This window comes from Cololabis saira, chromosome 3, assembly GCF_033807715.1.
Source record: "Cololabis saira isolate AMF1-May2022 chromosome 3, fColSai1.1, whole genome shotgun sequence".
Lineage (NCBI taxonomy): Eukaryota > Metazoa > Chordata > Actinopteri > Beloniformes > Belonidae > Cololabis > Cololabis saira.
In genome coordinates, this window is record NC_084589.1 from 36,840,311 (window position 1) to 36,851,943 (window position 11,633).

Here is an 11,633-nt window from a genome sequence, read left to right on the forward strand (position 1 = left end):
GTATGAACATGCCAGACAAGGAATTTGGCCTGGGTTGCTTTCTCTCACTGAACTCAGATTTAAATAGTTACAAACATTAATAGACAAATGGCTCTTTTTTTTGTGATCAAATGTTTTTATTAATACTATTTTAATTATAAACGGTGGCAACAGATAAAGCGGGAGAAGATGACTGACTGACTGACTGGCATCCACAATGATGTCAAACAAACATTCGGACCTAAGCATTCGATGAAAACAATTAATAATTAATAATAAGGAAAACAGAAAGAAAAAGATGATACAGCAATAAAAAACAAACTAGACCAAAATTCCCGGGAAATTTTGAAGTGCCACGGACTACTGCCGGATGATCGCGGGATGCACCCATGAAGGTCAAGGACTCGATACTTAGTCATTTGACACCACCCATGACTCTCTATGTCAAACCATTCAAAAGATATTGGACTATAACGTATCGGCCAATCAGAAGAAGGGGCGGGGCTAATTTGCACCAATGAGGGTCAGGGACTCGATACTTAGTCATTTGACACCACCCATGTCTCTGTATGTCAAACCATTCAAAAGATATTGGACTTTAACGTATCAGCCAATCAGAAGAAGGGGCGTGGCTAATTTTCACCAATGAGGGTCAGGGACTCGATACTTGGTCATTTGACACCACCCATGTCTCTGTATGTCAAACCATTCAAAAGATATTGGACTTTAACGTATCAGCCAATCAGAAGAAGGGGCGGGGCTAATTTGCACCAATGAGGGTCAGGGACTCGATACTTAGTCATTTGACACCACCCATGTCTCTGTATGTCAAACCATTCAAAAGCTATTGGACTTTAACGTATTAGCCAATCAGAAGAAGGGGCGTGGCTAATTTGCACCAATGAGGGTCAGGGACTCGATACTTAGTCATTTGACACCACCCATGTCTCTGTATGTCAAACCATTCAAAATATATTGGACTATAACGTATCGGCCAATCAGAAGAAGGGGCGTGGCTAATTTGCACCAATGAGGGTCAGGGACTCGATACTTAGTCATTTGACACCACCCATGTCTCTGTATGTCAAACCATTCAAAAGATATTGGACTTTAACGTATCAGCCAATCAGAAGAAGGGGCGGGGCTAATTTGCACCAATGAGGGTCAGGGGCTCGATACTTAGTCATTTGATACCACCCGTGAGTCTCTATGTCAAACCATTCAAAAGATATTGGACTATAACGTATCGGCCAATCAGAAGAAGGGGCGGGGCTAATATGTATATATAATATACAAATGTAAATATTTATATGTATAATAATAATAATATACATATATATCCCATGAACCTGTCCCCAGCAGGACTGGGGATCATGTAAGGTCAAAAGGTCAGGGTTCAGATTCCTCCATTATCCAAGGTAAAGTATTATGAAGTCTGCATTGAGTGGGTCATGTGACTAGTTCTGGGTCACATGACCCGGAAGTATGGTAGTGTATATTGTATTGGAATGACTCAGCTAGTTCTTCGGATTTGACAAGCCTCAAATAACTTCACCTTGTAATCAAACTGTAGCTCCTAGCAGAAAAACAAAGACATCGTGAGAGAGACAGAACCCGGAAGATTCTGACAATCTTAATTTTATTCAGATATTCCTTAAAATGTGTTAGTAACGGCAATTCGAAAACAAAAATGAGATTTTTTTGAAGAAAACGTTATTTATTATGGGAGTCAATGGAGAGAAAGACAGGATTTGGCATGGCTGTTAGTCTCCCCGTTCAAATTTTGTGCACACCACGCCTGTCAAAGTCACATTTTATGAATCACAAAACCTATGTCTATATTCTGACCAAAAATGATCTGTCTACCTTTTACGGTTTGGCCGTGAGGTCGAGTTACAAATAAAAATTATGATCATTTTTTTAAAGTCTCTCGCACTCTGATCAATTAGAACCGCACTGAAGATTTGACAAAAAAGTGATTTCCAGTCCTCGCTTGAGCGCTCATATCTTGAAAAGTGTACATTTTAGGAAAAAACAGTCCGGGGTTTAGAGAGAGAAGAGAAGTTTTCCTCCGTTTTGAAGTTTGAATGACCTTTCTACGTGCAAGTATGAGAAAGATAGGTGACTCAGAAAAAAGGTGATTTTTTTTTTTTTAACCTCATCCCACACACAGTGTGAAATGCTGCCCCATACAAATACATGGTCCCCATTAGTTTGGAAATTTGGAAATGTTTTTGCACTTCGTGCAAAAACTATTCGTGCCATCGTTCTGAAAATCCACAGGAATGTAGTTAAATTCAGGGCCTACAACTTTCTAAATCGGTTCAGAATTTTTCGAGTAACGGTATGCGAGTGGTGAGGCCCCAAAGTTCACGCAATGCGTTCCGGATGGGGCAAAAAGCGCACGTTTGTGCACGTTGCGCAAAAACGTGCACGCCAATCGCTTATAAAAGTCATACCAATTGATTCCCGATTAAGGCGCACGTTTCTACGTTTTTACTTTTTGAGTTTTCTCAAAGCTGCGCAACTAGTTACGCGCCGAAGTTTATACGGAAGAATATGGAATAACTAGACAAAATTCCCGGGAAATTTTGAAGTGCCACGGACTACTGCCGGATGATCGCGGGGCTTATTTGCACCCATGAAGGTCAAGGACTCGATACTTAGTCATTTGACACCACCCATGACTCTCTATGTCAAACCATTCAAAAGTTATTACAGAAAATATGTAATAGGCTAATAGAACCGCTAACAAGACCGCTAACGGGACCGCTAACGGGATAGCTAACAGAACCGCTAACGGAACCTCTAACGGGATCGCTAACTGAACCGCTAACGGGATCGCTAAAGGGATCGCTAACGGGACCGCTAACGGGACCGCTAACCGAGCCGCTAACGGAATCGCTAACCGAGCCGCTAACAACCGCTAACGGAACCGCTAACGGGACCGCTAACGGGACCGCTAACGGGACCGCTAACGGGATCGCTAACGGAACCGCTAACGGGACCGCTAACGGGACCGCTAACGGGACCGCTAACGGGACCGCTAACGGGATCGCTAACGGAACCGCTAACGGGACCGCTAACGGGACCGCTAACGGGACCGCTAACGGGACCGCTAACGGGATCGCTAACGGGATCGCTAACGGAGCCGCTAATGGGGTCGCTAACGGGACCGCTAACAACCGCTAACGAAACCGCTAACAGTACCGCTAACATAACCGCTAACTGAACCGCTAACGGGATCGCTAACGGGATCGCTAACGGGACCGCTAACCGAGCCGTTAACGGAATCGCTAACCGAGCCGCTAACAACCGCTAACGGGACCGCTAACGGGACCGCTAACGGGACCGCTAATGGGATCGCTAACGGAACCGCTAACGGGACCGCTAACGGGATCGCTAACAGGACCGCTAACAGAACCGCTAACGGGACCGCTAACACCAATAACACTACCATCCCATAATAAACACCTACCATCCCATAATAACACTAACATCCTATAAAAACACCTGCCATCCCATAATAACACTAACATCCTATAAAAACACCTGCCATCCCATAATAACACTAACATCCTATAAAAACACCTGCCATCCCATAATAACACTAAAATCCTATAAAAACACCTGCCATCCCATAATAACACTAACACCCTATAAAAACACCTGCCATCCCATAATAACACCTATCGTGTGTGTGTGTGTGTGTGTGTGTGTGTGTGTGTGTGTGTGTGTGTGTGTGTGTGTGTGTGTGTGTGTGTTCATCTAAGGTTAAAAGGTCAGGGTTCAGATTTCTCCATTTTCCAGGTTATATTACTTGAAGTCTGTACTGAGTGAGTCATGTGACCAGTTCTGGGTCAGCCTAATTAGTCAACAGCTGAGCTCTGGTTGCTAGGGGCAACAAGAACCTGATACAGAGGGAGCGGGAATGACTCAGCTGGATTTTTGGTTGTGACAAACCTGAAATCACTCCACTTTGCGCTCAAACCGTAGCTCTTAGCAGAAAAACGAAAACATTTTGAGAAACAGAGAACCTACCAGATTATCTAAATGTTATTTTCATACAGATATTCCTTAAAATGTGTTAGTAACGGCAATTCGAAAACAAAAGTGAGATTTTTTTTAAGAAAACTTCATTTAACATGGGAGTCAATGAAGCGCGAAACAGGATTTGGCGTGTCTGTTGGCTCCCCCGTTAAAATTGTGTGCACACCACGCCTGTCAAAGTCACATTTTATGAATCACAACACCTATGTCTATATTCTGACCAAAAATTATCTGTCTACCTTTTACGGTTTGGCCGTGACCTCGAGTTACAAATAAGAAATCATGTTTTTTTTTCAGTGTAACTACACTCTAGCAAACTGACTCCCGTGCTCTAGATTTGAAAAAAAGTGATTTCCAGTCCTCGCTTGAGGGCTCATATCTTGAAAAGTGTACATTTTAGGAAAAAACAGTCCGGGGTTTGGAGAGAGAGGAGAAGTTTTCCTCCGTTTTGAAGTTTGAATGACGTTTCTACGTGCAAGTATGAGAAAGATACGTGACTCGGAAAAAAGGTGAATTTTGTCTTTTTTTTCTCAACATTTTCCCATCCGCTTATAATGGCGCCATTGAAATGCATGGGAAAATCTTCCCCATTAGTTTGGAAATTTGGAAATGTTTTTGCACTTCGTGCAAAAACTATTCGTGCCATCGTTCTGAAAATCCACAGGACTGTAGTTAAATTCAGGGCCTACAACTTTCTAAATCGGTTCATAATTTTTCGAGTAACGGTGTGCGAGTGGTGAGGCCCCAAAGTTCACGCAATGCGTTCCGGATGGGGCAAAAAGCGCACGTTTGTGCACGTTGCGCAAAAACGTGCACGCCAATCGCTAATAAAAGTCATACCCATCGATTCCCGATTAAGGCGCACGTTTCTACGTTTTTACTTTTCGCGTTTTCTCAAAGCTGTAGGAGGAGTAGCCGGACAAAGTTTTTACGGAAGAATATATAAATAATAATAAGCCTGAGCAATAGTATGAGTGCCTCGTGCTGCGCACGAGGCACTCCTCCTCCATTGAGCTTGCGCAGCTCAATGGAGGAGGCGTGCCACGTGGCGCAGCCGTGGCACTAATAAGCCTGAGCAATAGTATTAGTGCCTCGTGCTGCGCACGAGGCACTCCTCCTCCATTGAGCTTGCGCATCTCAATGGAGGAGGCGTGCCACGTGGCGCAGCCGTGGCACTAACTAGACAAAATTCCCGGGAAATTTTGAAGTGCCACGGACTACTGCCGGATGATCGCGATTTGGCAGCTACCTTGGGGGACTCCACAGTCCAATGACTTACTATGCGATAAGGCACCGTTAAAATAAACTTTTTGTGACCTTTCAGACAAATAGCTCTTAAACCATTGAATTGCAGAAAAATTAAAACCATAATTAATGAGTTTAGAAATTAAAATGTCATGCTCAATCACATCAAAGGCAGCACTGAAGTCAAGCAATACTGTTCCCACAAGCATCGAGTCATCAATTGATGTTAACCAGTTATTGGACATCTGTGTCATTGCAGTGCAGGTGGAGTGGCCAGACCTATAAGCATGTTGGAACATTGTTGTTAAATCATTGTAAGAAAAGTAATCTTGTACTTGCTTGAATACTATCATCTCCAATAATTTACTGAGAACAGGTAAAATACTTACAGGCCTACTATTTGGACCGCAGAAAGTTGATTTTGTATATTTGGGTAAAGGAATGATCTAACCCTCCTTCCAAAGTTTAGGACACACACCACTAATCAGACACCTGTTGAACATGTGACAGAGAAGCTTCGAAATTACCGCAGCAGATGATCTCAATAGCCTATTGTCCAAGTTGTCCATTCCAGCAGACCCACCAACAGTCAAAGATTTCAGCAGCAATTCTACCCGCAAAACACTGACCAGATGACATTCAAAATGACATAACTTGTTTTTCATAATTAATTTTTTTATCAGCTCATCTGAGTTAGTATCAACAGTACAATGCATTTTCTCTCTGAGTTTAGAACCCTTGTTAACAAAATAATCCTTGAAATAATTTGCAATCTGAGTTGGCTTATTTAAATAAACTCCATTCAGTTCAACAAAAGAGGTACAGGTAGATTTTTTCCCCATAATTTCATTAAGTACATTCCATAATTTCTTACTGTCCGTACCGCTGTCAGAAATTCTTTTCTGATAGAAGTTTTTTCTTTTTGACTCTGTTCACTTTGGTCACATGATGCCTTTGTATACAATAACGTTTTCTGTCCACAAGAGAACAGCAACCTTCTTAGTCCTTTGAGCCATTAAACTCTTTAATTCAGAATCAATCCAAGGAGCACTTTTGGCTTTAACTGTAAACTTTTTTAACGGAGCATGACTGTTAACAACTCTCAATAGCACATACTTAATGTTATCCAGCTCAGTGAGAAAATTATCCTCATTGAATGTCTTATAAGTTCTTTTTACCATAATATTGGGACAGGCTTTAGGACGCTTTGTTCTCCTGGAGACAGCCACACAGTTATGGTCACTAAACTGGTACAAAAACAGGTGTGGAGCACATATCAGGGGTATTAGTGAAAATATGATGGATACATTTTGATGTTGGAGATCTACCTGCCAACATTGGGCTGTGAAAAAGAGGGAGATTTTCTGGGGTAGCGGTTGGAATGCTCCACTCACAACATCCCGCCCTGATATAAAAAAAGACGACTTTAAATGAACTTTAAATGCATAGCTACAATGAAATGTGCTAAAATGTACCTCCCAAAATAACTCCAAGCCTTCTTGGAGCCAAATTTCTTGAAATTTTTTGAGCATAATGCATTTAAATGCATCAATCTGGTGCACTTTGAAAAGCTAGAATAACAATTTAATAGGGGTAATCTGATCAGAATGTTTGGGGCTGATCACTGGGATGAGTGAAGTTTCTGCAGTTTTTAGTGTGAGGTAGACGACGATGTACGTGTGAGAGAATCATCCTGGCAACACGCCTACTTCTATTTTACCATCTCATCTCATCATATGGCATCATTAGCTATAACAATTAAACACACAGCAGTGTATAAAAGCCTATATCATTATACTGTACTCAATTATGACTAGAAAGATATCAACTTTAGAAAATCTTATTTGTTGTTGCCACAAAGACTTATGTATGCTTTGCTTCACTGAACACAATGCAAGCCATATTCATTGTACAAAATGTACAGTATAACAAAGTCACAACGTATTCTTAAATTAAAACACACACACACACACACACACACACACACACACACACACACACACACACACACACACACACACACACACACACACACCTACTATCACGGACTATTTTCATGTCAATATTATCAGCAACCTTGTTTGAGGTGATTAACAGACACGCTCACAGTAACGTTACTAGTAGTTGTGAGTTGTAGAGGACTGGGATGTTTATTACAATTTCGGGAGAGTCTGCTGCCTTAACTTACCTTGGAAACATACATATGCTCTGCGGAGCTTCTCTAACCGGCAAAACTTAATTCTCCGCTCCTCTGTTTGTTCTCACAGAGCATGCACAGCCTTCACTGCTGATTGGCTGTTCCCCGTGCCTGTCTCTGTGTGTAACCAATCAGACGGAGCTGTGGGCGGGACATGCTGGACACATGCAGTGACTGCAGGCAGAGAGACGCAGCTGCATCAGCCCCAAATTAACGCAGTTTTAAATTGTACAAACACAATATTGGTATCGTTGGAAAGGGAAAAATGTGCTCTTAATTTTGGGGGGGCTGATTTCACTTTAAAATCGGGAGATAAGCGGGAGAAATTACAAATCGGGAGCAGGGCGGGAGAAATGGTTGAAAATCGGGAGACTCCCGCATAAATCGGGAGTGTTGGCAGGTATGAGCAGTGTTAATAGAAATTCTTGTAGGTTGATAAATTAATTGGGATAAACCACACATATCAGTCATATATTTAAGCTTGTTCTTGAGAGCACACTCATCAGATAGCCAATCAATGTTCAGATCACCCATCCAGTACATCTCTCCGTTTTCTTCAGTCACTTTATCTAGCATATTACATAATGCATTTAAATATTCTATCCTGACACTAGGTGGCCTGTAACAACATCCAACAAGTATTGGTTTTAAATAGGGGAGATGTACCTGCAGCCATAACACTTCAACATCATCAACCATCAAGTCATGTCTCAATTTAACAGGATAATGGTCATGTATTAGAATGGCCACACCTCCAAACCTATTTCTATCATGTCTATAAATTGAATAGCCACTTATAGAAACTTCTGAATTGTTTATAAAACTGTCCAGGTGGTTTCAGAAATTGCAAGAATATCTATATTGTTCAATTGCAAAAATAAAGAAAGGTCTTGGATTTTATTCCTCAAACTACATGTTAATATGTGCAAGGACTAAGCCTGTAGGTAGTTTGTTTATACCAGTCATCTTATCACATACCTCAAGTTGTTAAATCATCATCACATTCATCAGACATATTGATCCAGCTCTGAAAGTTCATGGATAAGCAGTGTATTTGCAACCTCTGGGTTTCCATTAAGCTTAATGTAGATCTTACAGTTGGCAGTCCAGGTGGCTTGTATTTTGTTATCCTTCCTCAGAACACGTGCTTGGCGGGCAATGTAGGCGTTTCTCCTCGTCAGGTGATCATTTAGATATACACTAGAGCACTTCAGCTTCCGGCCTTGCTTCAGGACATCCACCTTTCGTTTTCTGAGGATTGTGTGTGTTTCCCTGAAGAGTTCATGCACACCTATGGACGTGTGTGTGTGTGTGTGTGTGTGTGTGTGTGTGTGTGTGTCAGAGAGAGTAGAGCTAGTGAGTGTGTGTCTGTGTTTGAGTGACTGAATGAGTGGGTCTATGCATGTACTCTGCATGTAGAGTAAAAACTGTGGGAGTATGATGATAATGTATGGAAGAAAGTGGAAAAATCTTGAAGGCTTGGAGCTTGAAGTGAGCGATGACATCATTGCACATGTGCGTGTGTCTGTATGTGTGTGTCCATTTGCCCAGATGATAATCATATGGTCAAACAACAGTTAATCCAATACATTTAGAAATTAAATGATATAATAATCATCAATAACACCTCTATTATATGGAACACCAGGACAAAACCAGTACTGTACAAACATGTTTATTAAATGTCAAATATTCAACAAAGTAAACAACTCTGATTCAAGTAAATTGTTCTGCATAACATTTTACATATGTCTTTAAGTAGTATATGGTTTTACACAATATTAATCTTGAAGTGAATTAAGCTTAAGATAATATTTCAAAAATATAAAAATTATGCAAGAATGAAATTACAGATGCATTCAAAATTGTATGGGTGCAGACAAGATCATTGTGCTAATAATAAAATTGTAATTTAGATCATCAAAAGGTAAGTAATAATCATGTGGACAACATTCATTAAGAACATAAAGATAAAACAATATAATGCAGTTAAGTGTATGATCATAAAAACATGTCAAGAATTTAATTTTGAGAGAATTGAAGCCTTACAATGCAGAACAAAAGAATAGAGAAGTCTGGGTCAATCTACCATGATTGGTCAGACCAAGAGCCTCTCATTAAAATATCAAAAACCGAACTGTTATTGTGACAATTAAAGTTGCAAATATGGACAATAGACTTCCATTCACAACAGATGTGAGGACAAAATAAGTCCTGAGTCCTTTACAAGGATTGAGACTCACAGAGGTCAAAGGTCCACATCAAAACCAGTGAGGATCCCTCTGTCTGAGGGGCATTCATGTGGCAGCAGAATGTCTTTGGACAGTGCAGAGCAGTGGTCATCTTCCTCTTTCCTGAATACACAAAAGCAGAGATATCAGCACAACATACATCATAGTTATTTCTGAATTTAAATTCAGTATACAAATTAGCCTTACAATTGCTCACACACCAGGACAATAGAAAATCTTACCTCTGTGTGGTTGCTGCATCAATAGAGTTGTCTCCAGAGCTGCTGTTGTCACTTGGTCTGCTACCTGGATCTGTTGTAGCCCTGATTTGGAAACAAAGAAATAATCAATAAGTTGTAGTTTTCAGAGCAAGTGAATCGTCAAGAAGAAAGCTGCATACATTGGCAGAGCATCTAGCTGATGAGCACCTGCCTGAGACACATTGAACTGCTGCTGTGGCCCCTTGGACACATGTTGGACCGTCTAGGAAGTCTCACTGATGCAGCAGAGTGCTGCTACATTGCTGCAGCTCTTCCCATGACCAACCGCAGGTCATCCATGGCTCTACTGGCTCCTGCTGCTCCTGGACCCTTCCTGTAGCCAGCCCAGGTATGCCTGATCCTGGCTGTAGACCAAAGGAGAATGAAAACAACTTTATACATGTGGGTTGAAAAGTTTTTTTAACATAAGATTAAAAAACTTCAAAGAAATGTGAGCATTGAAAAGTCAAATCAAACTAACATCTAACAGTATACTCACCTCTGTCTGTAAGTGCACCTTGCCTGCATCCTCAGTGGCTCTGTAAGTACAACTGACAACATTACACCTGCAGGGGGACTATTCACCCATAGCTGGGACAGCGGTTGACAGGCACCAGGGTTTATCCACACAGTGGTGGCCCTGACGCCGTGTCTCTGGGGCCCGCTGCTGCTCCGAGATCCCCTGCAGTTTAGCCTGGGACCGTGAGGTACCCAGTTTCCGTGTGTGGCCCCGGGGAGGCACTGCAGGAGTCTTGGTAGTGGAGAGGCTTTGTACTGGCAGGAGGAAGCTAACTAAGTCAGCTTCTTCTTTTCACCCTCCATTCAGAAGGCTAGCCAGCGGCAGAAGCAGTGAGCAGAGAGCAGCACAATGCAGCAACATGCACTAGCTCCAAGCACCACACTACTGCACTAGACGCTTCACACATACCCTGTGTTAGCACACAGCAGTGTGTGCTAACACACACACACAGACGCACACACACGCACACACACACACACACACACACACACGCACACACGCGCGCAGACAGACGCACACGCAGACAAACACAGATGACAGACATACACAAAAACAGATAAACAGAGAGGGGGTGCTAGAGAGGGAAAGGTGGGGAAGGAAGAGAGAAGGGGAGGGAATGAGAAGGATGTGGATGAAAATACTTACCGTATACCTACCGAATACCTACCATTTCATCTGGGCTGGGCACCTTTTCCGAATTAAACAACATACCTACAAGGGCTCTTTTCCACAATAAAAGACCACAAGAGGAAACCTTTCTCAACCCAAAACCACCATGAGTTGGACCCCAGGCCATATTCACCATAAGCATCCAGATACCAAAAGAAAATAACACAATGAACCACAAGAACTACCCTAACAACAACTACCGTAACAACAACAACAGGCCATCTTGCTCAACCCCAACCACCATCAACAACAAGCTGTGAACTCTGCCAAAGAGTACTTCACAGATGACTTGGACCCGAGGCCACATTCCCCACAGGCATCCAGACACAACACCACTAAAGCAAAACCACTTCACTCAGAAGACAAGCCTCCCGCTTCTGGCGAAGTCAAAACACAGTACACCGGATCGTGATAACTGTGATACGATTGCAGCACACCTGATTGAAGGCAACATTGTGGTTGCGATATGTAAATATGATCAA

General features: G+C 42.0%; 1 long non-coding RNA gene across 1 annotated transcript; it reads right to left on the reverse strand.

Moving 5' to 3' along the window:
• Positions 1 to 9,187: 9,187 nt before the first annotated feature.
• On the reverse strand, positions 9,188 to 10,916 carry LOC133441143 (uncharacterized). The gene is made up of 4 exons (XR_009782404.1): positions 10,462 to 10,916; positions 10,103 to 10,327; positions 9,945 to 10,025; positions 9,188 to 9,825 (listed from the first exon to the last, which is right to left on the reverse strand). It is a non-coding gene; the product is annotated as an uncharacterized LOC133441143 (long non-coding RNA).
• Between the last annotated feature and the right edge of the window lie 717 nt (positions 10,917 to 11,633).